The sequence below is a fragment of the Macaca mulatta genome, chromosome 14 (genome assembly GCF_049350105.2).
Source record: "Macaca mulatta isolate MMU2019108-1 chromosome 14, T2T-MMU8v2.0, whole genome shotgun sequence".
In the NCBI taxonomy this organism is placed as follows: domain Eukaryota; kingdom Metazoa; phylum Chordata; class Mammalia; order Primates; family Cercopithecidae; genus Macaca; species Macaca mulatta.
In genome coordinates this window covers 134,707,501-134,733,467 of record NC_133419.1, presented here as the reverse complement: position 1 = coordinate 134,733,467, position 25,967 = coordinate 134,707,501, and the positions used below count along the sequence as shown (strand labels likewise).

At 50.4% G+C, this 25,967-nt stretch overlaps 1 long non-coding RNA gene across 1 annotated transcript in view; it reads right to left on the bottom strand.

Annotated features, from left to right (window-relative positions):
• Positions 1–17,902: 17,902 nt before the first annotated feature.
• LOC144334503 (uncharacterized) overlaps positions 17,903–25,967 on the bottom strand; it is a 54,011-nt gene continuing 45,946 nt past the window's right edge. The window contains exon 2 of the long non-coding RNA XR_013404462.1: positions 17,903–19,502. This is a non-coding gene — a long non-coding RNA (uncharacterized LOC144334503). The remainder of the gene's footprint in view (positions 19,503–25,967) is intronic.

The window sequence follows — 25,967 nt, the reverse complement described above, 5'->3', positions numbered from 1 at the left end:
CTGTCCCCCGACCCCATTCACTCTCTGAGAAGTCGAGGCAGCTTTCTCAGATACACAGGCAGATACACGGACAGACACACGGACAGACACACAGACAGACACACAGACAGACACACAGACAGATACACGGACAGACACACGGACAGACACACGGACAGATACACGGACAGACACACGGACAGACACACGGACAGACACACAGGCAGACACACAGACAGATACACAGACAGATACACAGACAGACACACAGACAGACACACAGGCAGACACAAGACAGATACACAGACAGATACACAGACAGATACACAGACAGACACACAGACAGACACACAGGCAGATACACAGACAGACACACAGACAGACACACAGGCAGATACACAGACAGACACACAGGCAGATACACAGACAGACACACAGACAGACACACAGACAGACAGACAGACAGACACACAGGCAGACACACAGACAGACACACAGACAGACACACAGGCAGACACACAGGCAGACACACAGACAGACACACAGGCAGACACACAGGCAGACACACAGGCAGACACACAGACAGATACACAGGCAGACACACAGGCAGATACACAGGCAGATACACAGACAGACACACAGGCAGACACACAGGCAGATACACAGACAGATACACAGACAGATACACAGACAGACACACAGACAGACACACAGGCAGACACACAGGCAGATACACGGAAAGACACACGGACAGACACACGGACAGACACACGGACAGACACACAGACAGACACACAGGCAGACACACAGGCAGACACACAGACAGATACACAGACAGACACACAGACACACAGACAGACACACAGGCAGACACACGGACAGACACACGGACAGACACACGGACAGACACACGGACAGACACACGGACAGACACACAGGCAGACACACGGACAGACACACGGGCAGACACACGGGCAGACACACGGACAGACACACGGACAGACTCACGGACAGACACACGGACAGACACACGGACAGACACACGGACAGACACACAGGCAGACACACAGGCAGATACACAGACAGACACACAGGCAGACACACAGGCAGACACACGGACACACGGACAGATACACGGACAGACACACGGACAGATACACGGACAGACACAGGGACAGACACACGGACAGACACACGGACAGACACACGGACAGACACACAGGCTGATACACAGATACACAGACAGACACACGGACAGACACACGGACAGACACACGGACAGATACACGGACAGATACACGGACAGACTCACGGACAGACACACGGACAGACACACGGACAGACACACGGACAGATACACGGACAGATACACGGACAGACACACGGACAGACACACAGGCTGATACACGGACAGACACACGGACAGACACACGGACAGACACGGGGACAGACACACGGACAGACACACGGACAGATACACGGACAGACACACGGACAGACTCACGGACAGACTCACGGACAGACACAGGGACAGACACACGGACAGACACACGGACAGACACACGGGCAGACACACAGGCAGACACACAGACAGACACACAGGCAGACACACAGGCAGATACACAGACAGACACACAGACAGACACACAGGCAGACACACAGACACACGGACAGATACACGGACAGACACACGGACAGATACACGGACAGACACAGGGACAGACACACGGACAGACACACGGACAGACACACAGGCTGATACACAGACAGATACACAGACAGACACACGGACAGACACACGGACAGACACACGGACAGACACACGGACAGACACACAGGCAGACACACGGACAGACACACGGGCAGACACACGGGCAGACACACGGACAGATACACGGACAGACTCACGGACAGATACACGGACAGACACACGGACAGACACACAGACAGATACACGGACAGACACACGGACAGACACACAGACAGACATACGGACAGACACACGGACAGATACACGGACAGACACACAGACAGATACACAGGCTGATACACGGACAGACACACGGACAGACACACGGACAGACACACGGACAGACACACAGGCTGATACACGGACAGATACACGGACAGACACACGGACAGACACACGGACAGATACACGGACAGACTCACGGACAGACACACGGACAGACTCACGGACAGACACACGGACAGACACACGGACAGACTCACGGACAGAGACACGGACAGACACACGGACAGACACACGGACAGACACACGGACAGACACACAGGCTGACACACGGACAGACACACGGACAGACACACGGACAGACACACGGACAGACACACAGGCAGACACACGGACAGACACACGGGCAGACACACGGACAGATACACGGACAGACACACAGACAGACACACAGACAGACACACAGACACACGGACAGATACACGGACAGACTCACGGACAGACACACGGACAGACACACGGACAGACACACAGACAGACACACGGACAGATACACGGACAGACTCACGGACAGATACACGGACAGACACACGGACAGACACACGGACAGACACACAGACACACGGACAGACACACGGACAGATACACAGACAGATACACGGACAGACACACAGACAGACACATGGGCTGATACACGGACAGATACACAGACAGACACACAGACAGACACACGGACAGACACACGGACAGACACACGGACAGACACACGGACAGATACACGGACAGACACACGGACAGACACACAGGCTGATACACGGACAGATACACGGACAGACACACGGACAGACACACGGACAGATACACGGACAGACTCACGGACAGACACACGGACAGACACACGGACAGACACACGGACAGATACACGGACAGACTCACGGACAGACACACGGACAGACACACGGACAGACACACGGACAGATACACGGACAGATACACGGGCAGATACACAGGCAGAAGGAGGAAGGGCAGAGCCCGTGGTTGCAGAGTCTCTGGGGCTGTCCCCTCGCGTCTGTGGTAGGCAGGGATGACAAGGTGGGGGTCAAGGCCAGGCTGTAACACTGAGGCAGGATCCTCCAGAGGTGAGGCCAGCACCCTCCCCAACCCCAGGCTCAGGTCTCAGGGACAGACATCGGGGAGCCGGCAGCAACCGCAGAGGGGGAAAGGACCCTTCTTCGCAGCACGGTGCCCTTCTCACACCTGCACACAGAGGTGCATGGATGGAAGAGGTAGACGGTGATAGCATCTCCTGTCCCACAGCCTCCTCAGCAGCTGTGCAGGTCCCTCTGCAACCCCTCACCACCAGCCCTCAGCCAGGGTCTCAGAAGCCACTTTCAGAATCAGGCTTGTTAAGCCAGGAGGTTAAATTTTATAAACCTTCTTAATATAGTTTTTAACTGCATGCAGGCTTAAATTATATCAATTGGTTTTCATAATGGATGTATCCATTCTCTTTCACAGAATAGAAAATAGCCCAGGTCCCCAAGGAGGCACAAAGGGAGAGGGAGGAACCTGTACTCAGTCAGAGATTGAAAACACCATAAAATCCGAGTTTCAGGGGCCATTTAGTCCAGACCTCCACTGCCTTTAACCTGTACTGTTCTTACCATTTCTAGACAGACCAACCGTCCTTCTATTTGAGACGCCTTCTCCCCAGTAAAATGCACCTGTGGGAAGCAACTCTTGACAGTTGGGCTTTTCTTAAGGAGTACAACCTAAATCTATCACTAAGAAACATGTTCATGGCTGTATTTCAGCAGGGAGGTGACACCAACTATTACTTGATACTGAAGACTTAAAAGCTGGGCTAAACTCCTGTGTGAAAGCCCCAGCATTAAATAACAAAAGGAAACTATTCCCATAGCCATCTCTGCTCTAAGAGGCCTTTTTCTTATCCAAAAGGGTTCAGAAAACCCTATCTCCCACACCATTGTCTCCCTCCGTTTCTAGGTAGGAGGGGAATAAAGAGATCACTGTGGGGAAGGGAGACTGAGGCACAGAAATAACTGAACGTGTTTTGCTGGTGGACTAGGAGCAAGATCTACCTCCAGCACACAGCCCTCCTCCTACACCAGCCTAAGGGCCAGAAGAAGCAGCTCCATGGGCAGAGATGATCCCTCATGAGGACTTACCCTGAGGGAGAAGTAACCGGACAAGTGGGGAGGCAGCCCCTTGCTGCTCCTCATGGCTCCAGCTCTTTAACTCTGGGCCTAGAGCCATGCCACAGGGCACCTCCTTCTGAGAAGGGAGAAGTCTTAGCCCTGTGAGGAGCCTGCTTAATCACTGTGAAGTGCCTTCCCCTTTCTCCCCTCTCCATTCCTCTCCTTCTTCATCTATACTCAGCACCTTCCTCCCAGACTAAACTCCAAGTCCCTGGCTTGGCGTGGCACCATGGAACCACCTGGACCGCCACAGTGGCTTGTCTTCAGAATCTCCCTCACATTTGTTTCTTCCCCTTTCTTCCTCCCTGGCTCCTCATCTCTGGCTTCCTCTCCCTCCTCCTCCTCTCTGTCCTGTTCCCTTGCCACTCCCTCCCCCTTCTCTTTGCAAAGTAGCACACCCCTTTTGGCTCATGCTACCTCTTCTGCTTGAAATTTCACCCATTTGTCACCAAATTGTGTCCAGTCATAGTGAAAGCCCATTTCAAACCTCAGCCCACCCAACTCTTTACAGCTCTTTTCCTTCTCTGTCTTCTGAACCCCTGTGCTAGCGATTGTGTTTTTTGATAGCAGAGTCCTAGAAATTCCAGTGTTTGCGCCTGACCTCCCTGCGTGTAAACTCCTTAGGGACAAGGTCCCCGTTCGCTGCTCCCCTCCTTGGCACCGGATGTCTGCGGAGCACAGTGTGAGAGCCGGGCCCTGGGGGAACGGAGGGCTCCCTGGCGGCTTTCAGCCGCTTCTCTGCTGGACAGCTCCCTGCCCCTTGCCAGTTCTGCTGTTCGGCGTAATTCCTCAGAACTGCACGTCTCCGCTCTGAGAGGAGAGACGTGTCATCAAAAACACGGGGATCAAAGTCTCCCATCCCTGGAGTCACAGTGCGTCAATTTAACGTATCTTTCCACAAACATTTCAACGTTTTCACTGAGCTGGTTCTTCTCTAACTACTTATCATCGCTCCCTACCAAAGAAGATAAAAGATCAAATGTGTTAAAATAATGAAGAGAAGAAGCTCCCTGTTCCCCAAAGGTTTCCAGGGACCATAATCTCAGAATGAGTAAAATCTTCAGAAATCCTTTAATCCCAAATCCATGACGTATGGATGAGAAAGCTGAGGCCAAAAAGGCAAAGTGACTGACCTGAGATCCCACTGCAGCGGCCAGAGCTGGTGCCGAGGCCCGCACAGCGCACCCCTGCCTCCTCCAGTGGGGCGTCTTGGCCCGCAGAAGCCATCCCACCTGGCTTCACCCTGGGCCTCCTTCCCTCTCGCTCACAGACACCTGATAAGCACAAGATCTCTTCTCCTGCTAAGCGTGTGACTGGCAGCAAGCAGCTCAGAGTGACTCCTTCTTGGTAAGCCTGGATCTGCCAAGGAATGTGCATAACCAAAGGAATCGAGCATTGTGCTGCAAGCCCAGCCCTGGCGTCTGTCCCACGGGGAGGTGTCCCTGAGCAGGAGTCTCCTCGGGATCCATTTAATCACAGCACAGAGTTAATGGCACTGAGGCGGCCATCGCTCCTTCTCCAGTGAACGGAGATGGGGGTGGCTGGTTATAATTTCCTGAGCACTGAGGGTTCTAGGAGGCCTCAACCTCATGGGGAAGGTCTCTTTGGCAGGGAGTCCTTTGCAGTCAAGGGAATGCATTAAGCCACCTCCACAGGGCGCAGTGGGGAGGCGAACCATGCTTACTTCAGCAAGATGCCAACAGTGAGTGGAGGCGCCACAGCCTCTCCTCACCAACCCGAAGTCACCATTCAGACCATCCCTCTACCACACTACATTCTAGCTCCTGTCCTGACCCTGGGGAGAGTCTGCACTGAACCCACCTCAGGGCAGTGGAACATGTCTCCCCATCGCAGAAGAAATGGCTCACGGGGGTGCCCAGAGAGCAGCCGACATGACTCCAAAGCTGAGTCCACACGGAAGGTGGAACCACCACTTCCCAGCCATAGGCTGGCCATGCCCCTGCCTCCTCACTCCGGCATCTTTGTGTACCCCACTCCACAGTGCAAAAACCCCACCAGCTGTCATTCACTTGGGTGGAGAAGGGTACAAGCTTCACACAGAGCAAAAGGGTGTTGCCCCCAGTCTCCCAGGGAAGCCACCTGCGGTTTGACGGGGGGCTAAGAGCAGGGGAAGGGGCAATAGTGGTGGCCTGAATTCCTGGGTGATCCTGTAAACAGCATCTTCTTAATGGGATCCAGCAAGTGGTGAGGGTGGGAGTGAGGTGGTGAAGTTTGCGTCATGCCCCGGGGAAACGCGAGGCCATTCAGGATTCAAAGTGGGACTCCTCTGAGGTCTCGGGAATGTGTCATCAGCAAAGGGTCAGGGAGGCATGGAGAGAACAGCAGAAAGCACACTGAACCTGGAAGCAGGTGGCCAGCGCAAATCCTAGCCCCTCCACTGATGGACAGTGTCACTTGGGACAAGTCACTTAACCTCTCTGAGCCTCAGTTGCCACATCTGTAAAACAGGAGCAAACTGCGTGGAGTTCCTCAAACGCATCAAGATGAAATGGCTTGTTTCAAACCTGTGCCTGGCTCCAAGCCTGCGCCCGCCACGCACGAGTCCTCCTTCCTCTCAGCGGAGAAGGCTCCTTCGCCGCGGTTATTTCCTGGCCGGCTCCAGGCTTCTGCAGTTTTACTGACAACTGGCCCCCAGGGAGCACTTTCCATGCGACTTCTCTGACCCAAGCCAACAGAGCCGAGCTGAGGGTAAGTTGTGGGCGCTGCAGTCGCTTCTTGCTCACCGTCCTCGTGCCCAGAGCTCCCTCCTTGTCAGAAGCTGAGGAGGGGCCTCCCAGCCAGGGCCCAAGTCACCTCTCATCCAGATTCTTCAAGATAAGCAGGCACAGGAGGGCCTCGAGGGCCAGAGGACGTGGGGCCTGGACAGTCTGCCTTCATTTCTGGGTCCTCTCTCCTCGTCCTCCACAGCGAGCCAGAATTAGAACAGAGACCTGAGTGGGCCTCTGTGGTGGATCCAGGGCTCTCACATCAGGGAGGGAAGGGCCTTACCGCGCAGTCCCAGCCTTCGTTTCTGGACGCCTGCCCAGTCACTTCAGACACATACGAACTCCGAGCCCCAGCCAGCCAGCAGGCCATGTGCCCCAGGCTCCTCCAGGCCTCTGTGTCTCTGCCCAGATGCAGCCTTGGCCTGGGGAGCTGGATCTGTGGGCTCCTCAGGAGAGCTCCAAACAGTCCTCCTGCCGCTGCCCAGCAGAGCCCAGGCCCGGGACTGGCCCCAGCTGCCCCGGGAGCCAAAGCCACCGACCTGAAAGAAGCTGGGAGATGGCAGGTGGCGGAAATGTGTATCCAGACCCCACGTCCTCTGGCGAACAAGAATCTCCTCCACGCCCCGGACTCTCCTCCATGAGCACGTGGCACAGCCTCCAAGGCAACAGTTAGAGGAACAGCAGTCCCATCACCGACTCATCCAAGAGAACTGTGGTGGGTTCCAAGCCCATTCTCAGCACACTGGGGAATCCAGGGGCACAAAGTGAAGGGATCCAGGTCTTGAGAGAGACAGAGATGCAGGCCCAGCCCAGCGTGCACAGGCGCGAGGTCGCTGCAGGACGCAATGGGGATATGGGTGTGGTGCTTGGCGACTGGGATGGAGGGAAAGGAGAGAGGGTGAGGGATAGTTTCCTGGAGGAGAGGATACTGAGCCAAGCCTTCGAGGATGCCTAGGAGTTCGTCAGAAGCAGGTGAGGGCGGGGGCACCCCAAAGAAAAGGAAAACAGGAAGGCAAGAAGCAGCCCAGTTTGTGGATGTCACTGGGCAGCCCTCCTTTGCCAGAAGATGTGTCTGAGGAGGCCCCGTACTGCTGGGGGGCATGGAGCTGGGCTACGAGGGCTTTGCAAGCCACTTTTCAGAAAAGGGACTTTTGCCTGTAGGCGATAGAAAGCTATGGAAGCTTTTACGCAGGGAAGTGACCAGTCGAGATCTGCATTTTAGCTAAATTACTTTGGCAATAGATGGAAGGTAAATTGTTGATTGATTATCCACACAAGGCCAAAACTTTGGGATGCACTAGCTTGCACTAGTGATGAATGCCAGAAGGGAAAAAAAGAAAGAAGAAAGAAATTCAGGCTTCTAGCCCAATGCCCCTAGGCACTGGCCCTATGAAATGCAGGTGGCTGTGGGTAGCTACATGCTGGATGAGGGGAGAAGCCAGCTTCCCAAGCCCTCTAGATCACCCAGACCGAGCCCTGCAGAATGCAGCTCAGGGCAGCCTGTGCTCTGATGGTCTGTTCCACAGGCAGTTACTCTGCTCCAGGAACATGCATGGGTTTGGGTAGGTGAAGGGACTCAGCTCTGCTCTGCTCCCTCCCATCCCTGCTAGTGGAGTGGGGTCTGGGCTCTCAGACAGGACTCTTGCAGGACCAGCTCCGGGTCCAGAGCCCTCAGGATGCCTCACGGTTGGACAAAGGATGCCTTGGTGGAGACGTATCCAAACAGACAAAGCCCAGGTTCTCCAGCACCACCTAACATCTCACGTCTCCCTACAAACTGTTCCGTTCACAGAAACAGAAGGTCTCAGAGCTGCAGTCTACACGGGCCTCTCAGTTGATGACAGACATCCCAAGCACGATGCAGAGGCAGGGAACAGGCAGAGAGCATCTCCGTCTTGTGAAGTGGCACCTCTGCTCCTCTGCTTCCGTCCCTAGAGAGAGGTCAGACGGCCACAGAGCCCAAGGATAACAGGGTGTCGCTCAGGGAGGGGATTGGTTGGTTTTCATTTCCTCTTTGTACCTCTGCGGTTTTACTTTGTAACCATTTGGCAGGGGTGGCGGGGGGGGGGGGGGGGGGGGGGGGGGGGGGGGGAGGATATCTATGAAGTGATACTATGCTCTTCCTAAATAGTGCTTTAAGGTTTATTTTAATTCCTCTTACCCAGAAAGTGCTTTCCCAGGTCCAGGCTTGAGGCTTCCCTCTATAATAAAGAGCCTCCTACTCCATCCCTCTTGAAGACCAGGCTCCCAGCCCAGAGGAGACCGCAGCGTGGCCGGAGCACTCTTCACACGCAGTGGCATGCGTAGCTCCACTCACCACCCACTCAACACCCAGCTTCCTTCTCTCCCACAACCAGAATCACAACCTTCCAAGCCTGCTAATGATGTCCTCCAAATGTTCACCATATGGCATGTCCTGGTCCTACCTGCACTTGCCAAGCTAGCCAGAGCCTGGCCAGAGAGGAAGCCTGTCCTCAGCACCCTACCCAGGCCGTCCAGTGGGACTGGCAGGCAGGCTGTGGGGCCCTCACACCCCACTCCACCTGCCCAGTGCTGCCGTCCATCCCTCATCCAGCCGCAGGGCTGCTCCCAGGGTATGCCTCACCTTCTGCATGCCAGCTCCCATTAGAAAAACCTGCTAGGCCCCGAGACACTGGGACTGCAGGCTCCTTCCTAGCCTTCTGGCTCATCTCAAATAGGACTCCATATGGGAATTTTCCAGAGACACCGGGAGGCCACCTGCTCACCACCGTTGCAGGAGAGAGCACAGGGGCTGCAGAAAGGGTTTGGGGGAGGGAAGGGACACAGGAGGAGGAATTCTGGGGGCTGAAGTCGCTGCCTGAGCTCCATTCCCGATGAACATCTCCAGCGCCAGCCTGCGCGGTGCCTGAAATTCTCCCCATCCACGCCACTCCTCGGAGTCCAAATGACGAAGTTCTGCTTAATATGCAAATCATTTTCCCAGATGAGAAAACACATTAATAATCACACTAAATACTCATATACACTTTATCCCATATCTCATTTCCTTCTTGAAACAGCCCCATGAGGCGGCACAGGATTACTCCTCCCTGCAGACGAGACGCTGAAGTGAGTGAAGCTGCGCTGGTGACGCTGCAGCGCGTGCGGGAGGCGGGTGCCCGGGGTCCGGGCGCTGACTCTGTGGCTTCGTCGCAGAATGAGTGCAGACCCTGTATCGTTTCAACCCTGTGTGTTTCGGCCACCTGAGGCCAGATCTCTATTAAGAGACAGATGCGATTTCTGATTCAGGAGGAATCTGGAGAAGAATGATGGAGCTAGGATGCTGCCTGAGCCCTGTGCAAGGTGTGGGGCAGCACGGGGAGGGTGGAGCAGCCCAGCGGGACAGCCGGCAGCCCTCAGCACAACGGCATTTGGTCGAGGCCCTGCTGTCCCTTGGGAAGTTAGGTCACGTGCCTTCTGAGGTTATAGCATCCAAGAATGGTGGAAATCATGCAGAACGTTGGTGTGGTTTGAGTAATTTTTGTCACTTTCCACAAAATCCTGCAAGGGAGAGATGGGCTTCCACTAGGGCTAACTCCTATGCAAACAGAGGGGGAAGGAAATACTACATTTTCTAGCCCAGGTCTTGTGTAAGTTAAATGAGCATTTTTACAAAGCTAAAAAATTGCCAAATATGCCCTAAAGCTAAACAATAGCCAAAGTGGAACAGTTCTAAATGAGGGCTGTGGAGCAGGAACCCCAGCAGAAGTTAAAACTGTGACCCAAGACTTTACCAAGCATCTTGTAAGAACTCGGTGCAGACAATGCAAGTCAATGCACCAGCAAGGATCAGGTGAAGAGTGTTACCATAGTCACCATTAACTTAACAGCTAAGGGGATGGACTGAGTGACAGAGGCCAGTGAGCAAAACGGATGAATATTCAGGCCTAAAAACTGCATCTGGACACAAAGAAATGGGGCTGTGGTTATTTGCACGTACGATGACCAGAAGGAAATAGGCTGTATGCCCACTGGAGTGTTGAAGGAACTGTTAATACACATCTAAAGAAATCTCAGCCCCAGTCTCAGACTACAAAAGCCTGAAAATATGCTGGATTCCCTGGTCCCACATCCCACACTGCCGGGTGTCAAAATCCTGCATCCTCTGGGAAGGACCCACTCCCTAGTGCCCACATCAGAGGTGGCAATGGAGGATGATTGACAAGGAGGGCCCTTCTGAAGGCGGAGCCAAAAGCCAGGAAGACAGGTTCAAGGAGATGCTGCTGGAGACAGTGGGTGGCGGCCACAGGGACCAGCCAAGGAATCCAGTCTGCTGCTGGATAGGGAGGCCTTTTCACTCCTGCCTAGTAGGGCGGGTCCATCACTGTAAACCAGTGATCTCTGTGTTTCTCTTTCCTCCCTTTTCTGAATGGAAGATTGACATTTTAAAAATTGTGGTTGTTTTATCTTTCCTCTCAAGGAGAAAATATAGGATAGGTTGGGGAAAAAAATGGCCTGTCTTTCAGTTCATAGGTCACCAGCCATAAAAAGCCACATCTGGGACTGATGGAGTGGACTGTCCACACACAAGCTAGGCGCAGAAACTGGGTGTGATTTGGGAGTGGTGGCTTGGGAATGAGAATGTGCTCTATGTGGAAGAGCGATGTCTGTGGAAATTGGAGAAAACCCCAGTGGCAGATGCAGCAGACATTGCTAGGGGCCTTTCCCATATTCATTCTTCATTGGTAGCATATCCTTGTTTTATTAAGGGTAGCAATGTGCCATCAAAAAACTGCATTTCCCAGCTTCCCTTGCTCGTAGTTGTGGCCATGTGACTAAATGCTGACCAATGAAATGCAGACAGAAGATTATGTGTGATCTTTGTAGTGAAATGCCTTTTTTTCTCCTTTTCTCTTTCCCCAGTTTCTACCTGGAATATGAACATGATAGGTGGAGCTGCACTCACTGTCACTGTCTTAGTCCATGAGAAAACTTGAAAATGAAAATAACATGACAAGAACGCAGAACATAAGTATCAGTGAGGCCGCCATGGTGCCCACCACGTTTGCTCATTACCAGATTTCTATTACAGGATGGGCGAGAAGCAAACCTTCTGTTATGTTTAAGCTGTTGATCTTCTATATCCTCTTCTTTAGCTGGAAGTAGAACATAATTCTTACCTGATTCAAGCTCATCACCTACTCTCTTGGTGTCAATTTTAGCATCTGTAAAATGAGGATTAAAAAAACCCTATATCCAACTCTTCTTTGTGAGAATTTAAATGGCATAATATATTTTAAAAGTCCACCTCCAAACTTGTCACATAATAATTGCTGAATATAGAAACTATTCCTGCATTTACTACTATTACTAGTAACATTATTATTATTATATCATCACTAATGACTAGGTCAAGCCAAGATCAAAACATAAGTATTCTAACAGCCAAATCTTTGCTTCTGCAGTTTGTAATCTTACTAATTCTCAACACCTTACCCTGAGCTACAGATAGACTCAAAGCACCAGAATAAAGGACAGAAATATTTGAGTACCAGATCAGGAAGGTTTGCTTCGAGCAGCAGGCAGAGGTTAGAGCGTGGTCAGCCTGCTTGTTCTGTAAAGAGCCTTCTAGTAAACGTTCTTGCTTTGCAGGCCATATGGGTTCTGTTGCAGGTGTTCAGTGTCGCCATCATAGCATAAAGGCAGCCATGGGCGATGTGTAAATGCAGGAACATGGCTATATTCCAATAAAACTTTATTTACCAAAAAGGCAACAGGCTGACTTTGGCCAGCAGGGCCTAGTTTGCCAATCCCCCACAGGGATACCCTGTGAGAAAAGACGCAAAATAGACATGCAGGAGGCCCTAGTTCTACAGCAACCTGTCCCAAGGCCCGGAGAAGGTCACAGAGGCCCCTGTGCCCCCTCCAGCTTGTCCCCCAGCACTCAGCACCTCAACACCCTGCTCTTCCTGGGCTCAGAACAAGGTGTGTGCAGCTGCACACCCCCTGCCTGAGCATTTCCTCCTCACCCCCACTCCCTCTCACTGGACTGACTCCTACTCATCCTGCAGTTCCCAGCCTAGACGCTTAACTCTCCCACCCTTCAGAAAACCTTCCCGGCCCCGAGCCCAGGGCGCGTGCCGCCTGGCCCAGTCGTCTCTGTCACACTCGGCTCAGGCACAGACTCCGTGCTCACGCGCTGGGAGGATACTGCAGGGGCTCACGCTGCTTGCTCGGGGTCATCAGAGAAGGAAGTTTCAAGCTGGAGGTCAGACACGGGGGAGCTTGGCAGAATGCGAGGAGAAAGAAGCAGGACTTCGGGGTCCCGGGGCCAGGCAGAGGCATGCAAGTCAGCTGTGAGCACCTCCTCCTCACCTCCCCTCCGCCCCAGCGAGCAGCCCAGTCCCACTCCCTGCAGCGCTCTGCCAGAGGCCGCATCACCAGCAGGCTGTTAACCTTGGTAATGAACAGCAACAACTCTTATGGGCACCAGACATTGGCTGAGCTCATCAATTTTATTCATAATAGAAAATTAATGCTTGAAGGCAGGGCACAGTGGTTCATGCCTGTAATGTCAGCACTTTGGCAGGCAGATGGCTTGGGGTCAGGAGTTCGAGATCAGCCTGACCAACATAGTGAGTTTCCATCTCTGCAAAATAAACATACAAAATATCAACCAGACATGGTGGTGCGCACCTGTAGTCCCAGCTACTCAGGAGGTTGAGGCATGAGAATTGCTTGAGCCTGGGAGGTGGAGGTTGCAGTGAGCCGAGATTGTGCCATTGCACTCCAGCCTGGGCAAAAAGAGCAAAACTCCATCTCAAAAAAAAAAAAGGAAAAAAGGAAAGTAATGCTTGGAAAGAGTAAGCCAGCAGCAGTAAGGACCTCTGGTTTCACATTGTTCTGTGAGGAAAATGCGCTAGGGGAAAAGAAGAGATGCACACAATACCCTTAAGGGTAAACAAGCTTTATCTCACGTAAATGGTAATGCAGATAAAATACGCAAATGATATAATACGCAAATTACAATGGGAAGGGGAGAAGGGAACAGATATATATATATATTTACACTCAGCAGACTATGGAGGATTCACCCCCAGACTGGGACGCGGCAGCCTGGGTTCCGGAGCCAGACACTCGTCCGTGCACAGGTGAGGAGAGGTCGCGTGAAGCTTCAGTGGGTCTGGGACCCGAGTTCTGTTGTTACTTGTTACAAGTGGTTTGTCATGAGGCCCAGTCATGACGGCACTTCGTGACTGGGCTTAAGGAACACAAAAAGGTCAACTTGTTTTTGCGATTGTCTGTTGTTTTTCAGTAACTAACAGGAATAAATTGAACTAGAGATTTATCCGAAACAGTGCTGGAAGAACCCCTGAAGGGCTTCACAGAACCTGTCCCAGGACTTGGTGACCATTGTTGGTGCCCACATTCAATTGAGTCCAAATTTAATATTTAACTTCTCCTCCACACAGATATGAGCTGTGAGGAGCAGAGTTTCCCGACATTGAGGGTTATTTTCCCCTTTATTACCCTGCAGCAGAAGTACTGTCTTCTTTTTACGGGGGTATTCTTTGTTTCCCAGTCCCAGGAATTCCATTTGTATTAGGGGGAGGTGGGGGAGGACAGTCTACCTCTGTCCTTTCCCCTCCCCACATGTCACTGGACTGAAGAGGGTATGGGTGCAGCCCAAGGCAGGCAGCTTTTCCTCCTCTGGCGAAAGCAGAGCTTTGGGGATTGGGGTGGGGGAGAAAATAGAAAGGGAGAACAGAAGAAAAGAAGGAGAGAAGGAGGGAGGGAGAGGGGAGAAACTGCAGCACTAACTGGCATTGACTGAGAGCCAAGCATGAGCTAAGCACATTATGGGCTTTACCTCTTTAATCTCATTTAACTTTTACAAGAATCCTCTGAAACTGGAATGATTTTCCGTGCTCTCGAGATGGGGAAACTGTGTCTCAGGGAAAGTAAGTAAGCTCTCAGTGCCTGTTACTCAAACCTGGGCCTTGAGACCCATGCCCCTGCTGCCCAGGGCAGCCCCTCCATGGTGCCCACCGTGGCCACCGGCTCTGCAGCCCCATGCTCGCTCCTGTCCTGCTGCCCCTGGCTGGCTCCTGTCCTGCTGCCCCGAGCTAAGGCTGCATTCTGGCATCCAGGCTCCATCTGGAGCTGCGGTGATTCCAGGGCGGCTCATGACTGTACAGCTAAGGGGAAGGCAGGTGTCACCAAACAGGACCAAGGGCAGCCTGCAGGAGCTGTGAAACCTCCACACAGATGCACCGCGCTCCTCTGAGAAGCGGGGAAGCCATGGGGCCTCCTGTGGAGAAGCACACCCCATCTGCACTGTAAGAGGGAGCCTTTTGGTGAAGAAACAGTGCCTTATGCTCTTCACACAAATTCACCCAGGCTCAGGAGTCAACAGCTGCTTGACTTTCCTGAAAACGGCTGGTGCAAGCCTTCTCCAGGAGCACATGAAGTGGCCAGCCGTGGCTGCCTCTGCCGAGAGGAAAATATGCTTGAAACTGAATTGCTTCCAGAAAGGAACTGTAACAAATTGTAACAAATATTTTAGTTTGACCCTCCAGCTTGCTGTGTAGAAGGAACAGTGGTGAATTTTGGCTAGATATGGGGCCGCTGGGGCAATGTGGGTTGGCTTAGGAGTGTGAGCTTCAGTGTAGGACAGACCAGGCTCAGATCCCTACCCTGGCCCTCACTGTGCTTACTGCAGATAAGGCATTCAGCCTCTGGGTGAGGCTCCATGCCCATCAGGGGTAGTAATAGCCCTGACGCAGTCACTGTCAGGACGGAAGAGGTGACACATGGGTGGAACTAATCACTTGGTAAACCCCCATATGTGTGGGCAGTTACGGTGCAGAGAGAATGCAGGCCTGATACTGGGAGGGCAGGTCAGTATCCTGCTGGGACAATTCTCAACATGTGTTTTTCCTTACAACCACCCTACTTCACCTATCACTGAGACATAATTGAAATATGGCTTCTCCCAAAATTCAGGAAATCAGGGTCTAGAGAAGTTCTACTGTTAGGCATAGCATCATACATATATACAGTATCATATGGCAACTTCTGTTTCCCTCCACTCCACCCATCCCTCCTGCCCCAGCAGACCCAGCATGCCATGCCTGGAAACAGGAGAGCTTCACAGGGCACTTATGGGATTCACCAAGTATCTCCTCCTAAGGGCCACTAGGATCAGCCTGCAGACATGGGAAAGCACCGACTGTCTTGTTTGCTGTGACGTTTCAGTGCATCACTCCTGTCCTCCTAGGGCATTTGTCTTGTGTAAGTGAATTGACATAGTGCTTGAATCCAGAAGGAGGGATCCTGGTCTCCCCTCACAAGCTCCCGGGAGCTTAAGAAACCAGCTGACAATTTCCTGTTGTCAAATTGTTCTAGCAGCAGGAGTGCATCCAGCATAGACTCTCTGTGGTGTGAACTGGCCCGAAAGCTTTTACACCATCCTTTTGCAAGGAAGACGAGAAGCTTTACCGTGAAACAATGCGCACAGCCCATGCATGACACAGATCCAGGTATGTGCTCACTGTGATAGGAAAGGGCGTCGGGAGGCCGAGCACCTTCAGCAAGAGGTCTATGAGAAAAGATTATCTAGAGGGCGTCGCTTCCGTTCCCAATTCATCCCAGGCAGAGGTGATTCCCACCTTGCATTCAGGGCCACAAATGAACGGTCTTGCAAATATGCAGCACAGAAGAGCATCTTCGTCCAGATCTCTTGCGTTAACTCTCATAGGAAACAGTAAGGGCATGACCATCCCATCCCAGGACTTTATCATGGTGTGTTTTAAATGCCATTCACCCTCCAGGTGGCTCCTCTGCTCACAGAGTAAGTTCTCTGTGGTCTTAAATCTATTAGCAAAATGAGGATGCAAATCCTCAGTGACTTGAGCCTGCTGTTCGTATTTCTGAATAATCTGGGAATTTTGAAAGCTTGGAGGTGACTGACCCTTATTTTAAAATGTACCCAGGATTTATTTTAATTGGACACGACAACAGATCAGGAGGTGATTGTCTTTGAAAATAGAGCTTGTTACAGCTCCCAAGAGAAGGGGCAGTCCACACCACCCCACTCAGGGCCACGTGGAGAAGCATCAGGCTCAGTCAGGGGTGGGGGCGAGAGGAGAATTTGGGCAAAACGCTTGGGAGTGGTGAAAAGGAATCGGGAGGCAGGTGAGCGCTGGGCAGGCTTAGGCCTGGGTAGCTTAGGATTCCAGCAGGCTCTGGCTACACAGGCAGTCTCTAGCTGCCCAGCACCTGGCCCTGGGGTGATCAGAGCAGCGAGATAGTGTCCCAGACTGCGGGATCCTGATCAAAGCAGTGCCAGCCTGGTGGGTTTGCATATCAAAGGCCTGCTGGCAGGCAAGTTGTTTGTGGTCTCCAGGAATTAGCAAACCCTGGGAGAGGCAGAGTCTCTCTCTGGGTCTTCAAAGGCATCATAAAATACAGAAAATAAAAACATAATTCATGCAACTTTTTCCGGTGGTCATATTGCATTTGAATTATAAAATGTTTTATGAGTAGTATCATTAGTCTTATTGCTATACATGGTCTTCCTGTCTATACCCTTCTTTTGAGTCATTATCAACGTAATGTGTAAATTCAGTCCAGAGGAAGCATTAAAGAATCCTCCACAGAACCTCACAAGGGGGCCCTGCACATTCACCTCAAACATTCACCAGGGTGCGGCTCTGTGGTGCCAGCAGCACGGCCCCAGCAAGCTGGTGTGCATAGAAAGCTGTGTTTCTATCGTACCTAATGCTACAGAAACAGTTTCAACAAGCACAGCTCATCCAGTGCCCTGGATAAAAGAAGGGAGAAAGAGCGAGATGTGAGTGCCCGTGTGGATGCCATAAGCCATGAGAAGAGAGCTGGCCTCCCTGCGGGCCCCTCTGTTCCTTCCTTCGAGGTGGGGAGAGGCTCCTCAGTGCACTCTGGGAACCTGGCTGCTCAGGAGGACGTCCTTAGCAAACCCCAAAGCAGGGCTTCTAGCCCTAGAAAGGACAGCATTTTACCTCACCAATGGGACGCATTTATCAAATTTTTATTATTTCACAAAGTAACACTCAATTTTACACATTTTTTTTGTTTCTTAATGCTGTCTATAACCTACCAAACTGATTTCACAAGCAGTCATGGGTTTTAACCTGCAGTGTGAAAAAGCTCCTCTAAAGAAATGCAAAGCCTTCCAGGAGACTCAGTGAGATGCCATGGCCAATATCATACAGGTCATTTATTTTTAACTAAATATATTTACTATTTTTATTAAAATGACATATTTTCCACGTAAAAATTCAAACAATGTGAAATCCCCCCAAAAAGGAGAAAAAATTAAAACCTCTCTCAGAGCTGAAGACACTTACCACTTACTTTTTAGTGACCTCGCTTTCAGAATACTCCCTTTCACATATAGACATGGATACACATACTCTATACATCCCACTATACAGTGGGCGTTGTAGGATACTGTCCAGGGTATAGGATACTATACACGCCGTTCTATGATCTTGTTTCATGATTAATGGCATTCAAGTCTTTTCATTTTCGTCACTATCTTTAAAGGTTAGTGTTTTATTGTAAGGATCTCCAATAATTTGCTCTACCAATTCACTATTGATAGGCATTTTGGATGCTCCCATAGTTTTACAATTATAAATGATACTTTCATGAGCATCCTTGCGTATGTATCTCCTTACACCGCTGTAATTTTCTACTTATGGTAAACCTGGAACTGGACTCACTGATTCAGGGAGTAAACACGTTTATATTCAATACATTGTGCCAAACTGCCCCCAAAATGCTATGACGACTCCCCCTAATAGCACTTGGGATTGTCCAAATCCTCACAACATCTCTAACACTGGCTTTGTCCATTTAACATTTTTTTCAATACAATAAGAGAAAATATCTTATTATTGTTGGTATTCACATTTTTTTAATTTTTAGTGAGGATGAGTATCTTTGCATAGGCTAATCGTACGTTTGTGTCTCTTTTGTATGTTTGTGTGTGCAAATTACCTGTTCAAACCCTTCACCCGCTTTTCTCTTTTGGGTTGTTCTTGTTCTTTCCTGATTGATTTGGAAGCAGCAACGATGTTTAGTGGTTGAGCATGAGCTCAAAGTCAGACTGTCCAGGTTCAACCTCCTGTCACCTTTTTAAATCTGCATAAGCCCGGGCAAGAGTGGAGCTCTCCATGTCTCTGTTTGTTCATTTGTAATCTTGGGCAGTAGTTATGGTAATGATACCTCCTTCTTAGAGTTGTGAGTATTATACATGTTAGCGAGTCCAACATCCACAAGCCAGTGCCCGGCACAGAGAAAGTATTCAATAATACTATGTTAAGGATAGGGTGGAAGTCAAGGCATTTTGACAGTTGTGTGGCATGGGCATCAACCCATTAGGACGGAAATCAGCTGCATCACTGGAGCAGCATCCTGAAGTCACTGTCTGAGTCTGTATTGTGCTGCTGCAGTGGAATACCACAGTCCAGGTCATTGATAAAGAACAGAGGAGATTCATTTCTTACAGTTCTGGGGGGTGGGAAGTCCAAAGTCGGAGGACCTCGTCTGGCAAGCACCCTCTTGCTGTGTCATCCCGTGGTGGAAGGTGGAAGGACAAGACTGCAAGAGAGCAAGAGACAGAGAAGGGGGAATGAACTCAGGAGCCCACTGCCATGATAACTGAACCACTCCCAAGGTAAGTAACTGATCCTCACAATAACTGAACCACTCCCAAGGTGAGTAACTGACTCCCACAATAACTAACCCACTCCCAACATGAGTAACTCACTCCCAGGATAACTAACCCACTCCTAACATGAGTAACTCACTCCCAGGATAACTAACCCACTCCCAACATGAGTAACTCACTCCCACAATAACTAACCCACTCCCAACACGAGTAACTCACTCCCACAATAACTAACCCACTCCCAACACGAGTAACTCACTCCCACAGTAACTAACCCACTCCTAACATGAGTAACTCACTCCCACAATAACTAACCCACTCCCAACATGAGTAACTCACTCCCACAGTAACTAACCCACTCCCAACATGAGTAACTCACTCCCACAATAACTAACCCACTCCCAACATGAGTAACTCACTCCCACAGTAACTAACCCACTCCCAACATGAGTAACTCACTCCCACAATAACTAACCCACTCCCACAATAACTAACCCACTCCCAACACGAGTAACTCACTCCCACAATAACTAACCCACTCCCAACACGAGTAACTCACTCCCACAGTAACTAACCCACTCCCAACATGAGTAACTCACTCCCACAATAACTAACCCACTCCCAACACGAGTAACTCACTCCCACAATAACTAACCCACTTCCAACACGAGTAACTCACTCCCACAGTAACTAACCCACTCCCAACATGAGTAACTCACTCCCACAGTAACTAACCCACTCCCAACACGAGTAACTCACTCCCACAGTAACTAACCCACTCCCAACATGAGTAACTCACTCTAACAATAACTAACCCACTCCCAACACGAGTAACTCACTCCCACAGTAACTAACCCACTCCCAACATGAGTAACTCACTCTAACAATAACTAACCCACTCCCAACACGAGTAACTCACTCCCACAGTAACTAACCCACTCCCAACATGAGTAACTCACTCTAACAATAACTAACCCACTCCCAACATGAGTAACTCACTCCCACAGTAACTAACCCACTCCCAACACGAGTAACTCACTCCCACAGTAACTAACCCACTCCCAACATGAGTAACTCACTCCCACAGTAACTAACCCACTCCCAACACGAGTAACTCACTCCCACAATAACTAACCCACTCCCAACATGAGTAACTCATTCCCACAGTAACTAACCCACTCCCAACATGAGTAACTCACTCCCACAGTAACTAACCCACTCCCAACATGAGTAACTCACTCCCACAATGACTAACCCACTCCCAACATGAGTAACTCACTCCCAGGATAACTAACCCACTCCTAACATGAGTAACTCACTCCCACAGTAACTAACCCACTCCCAACACGAGTAACTCACTCCCACGATAACTAACCCACTCCTAACATGAGTAACTCACTCCCACAGTAACTAACCCACTCCCAACACGAGTAACTCACTCCCACGATAACTAACCCACTCCTAACATGAGCAACTCACTCCCACAGTAACTAACCCACTCCCAACACGAGTAACTCACTCCCACAGTAACTAACCCACTCCTAACATGAGTAACTCACTCCCACAGTAACTAACCCACTCCCAACACGAGTAACTCACTCCCACAGTAACTAACCCACTCCTAACATGAGTAACTCACTCCCACAATAACTAACCCACTCCAGAGGTGAGTCACTCACTCCCAGGATAACTAACTCACTCCTGAGACAGGTAAGTCACTCCCAGGATAACTGACCCACTCCTGAGATCGTAACCGACTCCTGGATAAATAACCCCCTCCCAAGATGATGGCATTAATCCATTCATGAGGACTGAGTCCTCGGGACCTAATCGCCTCCTAAAGATCCCATCCCTCAGAAGTGTGCATTGGGGATGAAGGTGCCAACAGATGAACCTTGGAGGACACATTCAAACCACAGCAGACGTTAATCTACACATTCCTGAATGTGGGAAAAGGTAGAGCTGGTCCCAGGGAAGTCAGTGGCAGGGTCCACAGCCTTGGGAGACTCAGACAGGCAGCCGTCTGCCAGCTGGTGCTGGGGGGCTGTCGTGTTCTAACTCGAAGACCAGCTGTGCAGCCCTCACCAGCCTGGCGTAACCACCAGTGTGCCACGTATGAGGGAGAAGGCTTCCAGGTTCTCAGTGGTCTTTCACCTTCGTTTGTGGTTTTCTAATGCTTTACAATTTTATGTGATCAGAATGATCTATCTACCTTTGTGCTTTTGGAAGGCCTCAGCCACCAAAGATTATACAAATATTCATTCATGTTTTTGTTCAGTATTTTTCTGGACTCCTTTGAATATGCAAAATCTTTGAGAGTTAATTTCCATTTTCTATGGCTGTTCAGCTTTTTGAGCAGATACATTCTCATTGCCAGAAGTCCTATTCTGTAGGTTACAATTTAATTTATATAAATATATATAAAGTTTATATATACCGATGTATGAATATAACATTTATATCTGTAATAAGGAATAAGAGGTCTTCAGTTGCTCCAGAGTTCTGTGGCGCATGCCCAGCTCCCTGAGGCCCACAGATGAGCCTGGGTCCCGCGGGACACGTTCAGAGCTCCCTGAGTCCCTCCTGAGCGCAGCTCCCCATTACGTACACGGCGCTTATTGGATGAATGGCTGTGTCTCCCACACACTTCAGTAGGTTCCACAAGGACAAGGACAGAGAATGTCTCGGCTCACCATTCCAGCCCCAGAGACAGGCCCAGAGCTGAGAGTAGAGTGCACACCACAGATAGAGAGCGGGAGGGAAGACGGGAGAGAGATGAGAATGAGCGGGGGTGGGGGGAGAGAGCAAGAGAGAGCAGGGCGGAAAGCAGCGTCAGTCTTTGTGCCTTTGTTCCTCCCCGCTCCCGGCCCACCACTCCACTGGGCCCACCCAGAAATAGGTGCCCAGAACAGATGGTTCAATTACATTGAATGTAGTTGAATTGCAGGTGGCTGTTCGGCTCCCAGACCCCAGCGTGCAGACGTGTCTGTGACTAACTGCCTGTGCATCTCCAATCTAGTCATTTGTGTATGTCTCTTTCTCTCATGAGACTGGAAAGTCCTCTAAAACAAGGACCTTCTGTCATTCATTCTTATATCCTTGTCCTCCTTACACTGAGTCTGAGCTCAGAAAATGTTTGGCAAATGAGAGACAGAACCATGCAGCACCCTAGCCTGAGCCTGGGGCGGCACAGCCTGCAGCAGCCCAGCTTCCAAGGCTCCTCCCAGCAGGTCTCAGCCTCAGCAGCTCGCTCGTCCCCACCAACATCACCACACTTCCATCCCACATTAGCAATAGTTATTGGATGTGCAAATTACCATCAATGGAGTGACAAAGACTCAATTAAAGAAGGAGATCTGAAGTCAAAGCTGTCACCTCAGAGAAATCAGCCTTGACAGATAATAACAGCAGCTCTGCAGGGCAAGTACTCAGAGGTAAGGGCTGGAGGGACCCCTTCCCTCACCCCTGGCCCACTGTGTGTGGGAGAAGGGTGGGATCTCTCAGGGACTGCTGTCACCTCCCTGCCCGGGCAGGCCCTGAGGAGGGCCGGGAGCCACCGGGAAGCTCTCGGCACCATCCACCTCCTCCAGCCCTCTGAGAAAGTGGAGCCTGAGCAGAGACCCAGAGAACGCTTGGCTGAGCTGGCACCACTCAACAAGCAGCCTCCTGCGAGGGCCTGTGAGAGGGCACTGACCCTGCATTACCGCTGCACATCCGCACAGGGCGGGCATTGAGGCCAGAGCGCAGGGCGGCCGCTGGCCATGTCTCACGGCTGCCAAGCCCAGGGCAATGGTGGGAGCTGCTCCACTTCCCCATGCCTCCACCGCCCCATTTATAAAACAGGACCCTTTCCAAGAACAAGGCAGCTGTGGTCAGAGAGGAGAAGCTCACACGCTGTGCTTCCACGTTCACCCAGCACCAGCCGACCAGGGGCTCCCCAGGCCACACTCTCTTCCTACTTCTCCCATGCTGCCCCAGCAGGTCAGGCCCTGGCTTCCCCTCAAGCATCCTCCAAGCCAGTATGACACATGCTGAGCCTGGCGCTTCAAAACCTGTTCTCTCTCAGTTCCCACAGAACATTTTAGCCTCATCAGCCCACCCTTGAACAACCCTGGGTCCCAAACCCAGTACTGTAGTCCTACACCCCATAAACAGTTCTCGCAGTTCCCACCCGATTTCATTCCCCTTTTTGTGTGATCCCACAGCAAGTTCCACCTCGACACTTCTTATGCTATACTATTTTTAGTTTTACATTTCATATTACTGTTAATATGAAAATGTTATATTATTAATAGTATATTGATTATATTTATATAATTATATTAATAATTATTATATTATTAATATTAATACCACAAGTTTACATGCTGTTAGAGGGCATCCTTCATATAATTCAGCTCAATAATATGTACATATTATATATTCAGGGAATGTATTTTGGATGGATGAATGAATACATACCTAAATGAATAAATCAACATAACTTACCAAATCCAGGCCTGTAAAAAGAGAATTACAATGAATGGGTTGATGTGAGGAATAGTTATTATATAATGAATAAAAGTGTTTTGCAATCTGAAAATAATTATTCAAGTGTGTACTATTTTTTTTTTTAATTTTGAGATGGAGTCTCACTCTGTCGCCCAGGCTAGAGTGCAGTGGCATGATCTCAGCTCGCTACAACCTCCACCTCCCAGGTTCAAACGATTCTCCCACCTCAGCCTCCTGAGAAGCTGGGACTACAGGCACATGCCACCACATCCAGCTAATTTTTGCATTTTTAGTAGAGACAGGTTTTTACCATATTGGCCAGGCTGGTGTGATCCACTTGACTCAGACTCCTAAAGTGCTGGGTTTACAGGCGTGAGCCACTGCACCCAGCCAAAGTGTGTACTATTATTGAAGTTATCTTTAAAAGTTCTCTCCCTATCTGTGTTTTCTGGCAGCAAAAATATTGTGACAGGACAGAGACAGAGGCCTTAGGCAAGGATGGTGTGATAGCACACAGACAGAGGCCTTAGGCAAGGATGGTGTGATAGCACAGAGGCAGAGTCCTTAGGCAAGCATGCTGTGACAGCACTGAGGCCTTAGGCAAGGATGGTGTGATAGCGCAGAGACAGAGGCCTTACGCGAGGGTGGTGTGAAAGCACAGAGGCAGAGTCCTTAGGCAAAGGTGCTGTGACAGCACACTTATGAAAGGTCTTAGGAGGAAAGATAGCCATTTGAAGCCAAAGTTTGAGTCACAGTGAAGCAGTGGTTTTGGTTTTTTGTTTAGTTTTATTTTGTTTTTCAAGCAGGTTATCCCGTAAGTGATTTTTCTGTCCCTTAGGTCACACTGCACTCCTGGACACTACCACTCACTGAGGCCTTTTCATGTTGTGGAACACCTTGAAAACAGACACACTAGAGATAGGTAGAAGAGAAACAGAAGGGAAGGCTATGCACAGGCTACATTTATGATAATGGTGGGAGAGAGACAGGATTTTATAACAGACAAGAATACAAACCTCTCACACTGCAAGGAAGATTGCCCCTTCCCACATGCACTAACAGAAGGGACTCTGACCCCCGCTCCTCCCACCTGCCAGCATTGTCTTCTAAAGACAAAGACCACTCTCGGCTCTCTAAGTGGATATCGACAAACGAGGGAACATGTACGCTCACAAAGGAGGAGAGCTCGCATGGCCCACAGAGCTTGAGCTCCTCAAAAGTGGAAGAGATCCTAGGGGAGAAAATGGAATTAAGCAACAGGATGAGGCTGTTTCTTCACCCTTGGTGGCTAACGGAGAATCAGGCTGGAAAACCAGACCTTGCAGTACCTCCGTTCCTGATAAAGACCACAGAACCCTTCCTGAGCCTGGAGACAGCATGGTGGTGGGAGAGGGGGGCTGGAAGGAGGAAAGTGCACAGGTCTCATGGGACCATCGCTCAGGAGCAGAACAACATCTGTCAAATGCATCACACTGATTCCTGAGATTCTGTTTTACTTCCAGCAATATATAAGTCAATATAGGTAAAAAATGAAAAACTAAGTTTAATCAAGTGGCAAACGCAGAAGAAATCATGGCATTTTTTCAATATGCTTACAATTCCTTTGGCAATCCTCGAGCGCTCTAGGGGTCCCTGTCAAGCATGCCCCGAGGAACTCAGTGGCCATCTGATGCTCTGCAGAACTGCTGCTGCGGCCCCTGGAGAAGCACCCACCCCAAGTGCAGAGAAGGAAGATCCAACCACTAATCCCAACCCTTCCTGGCAAAAGGCATGCATTGGCCTAAATACAGGTGCAGGATTTCACTATTTTAAAAAAATTGGCATCCATTTAACGGGGCACCTCCATTTCCTTCTAAAATGCAGGTAGATGGAATGTCTTACAGTATGGAATTTCCTTAGGAGCA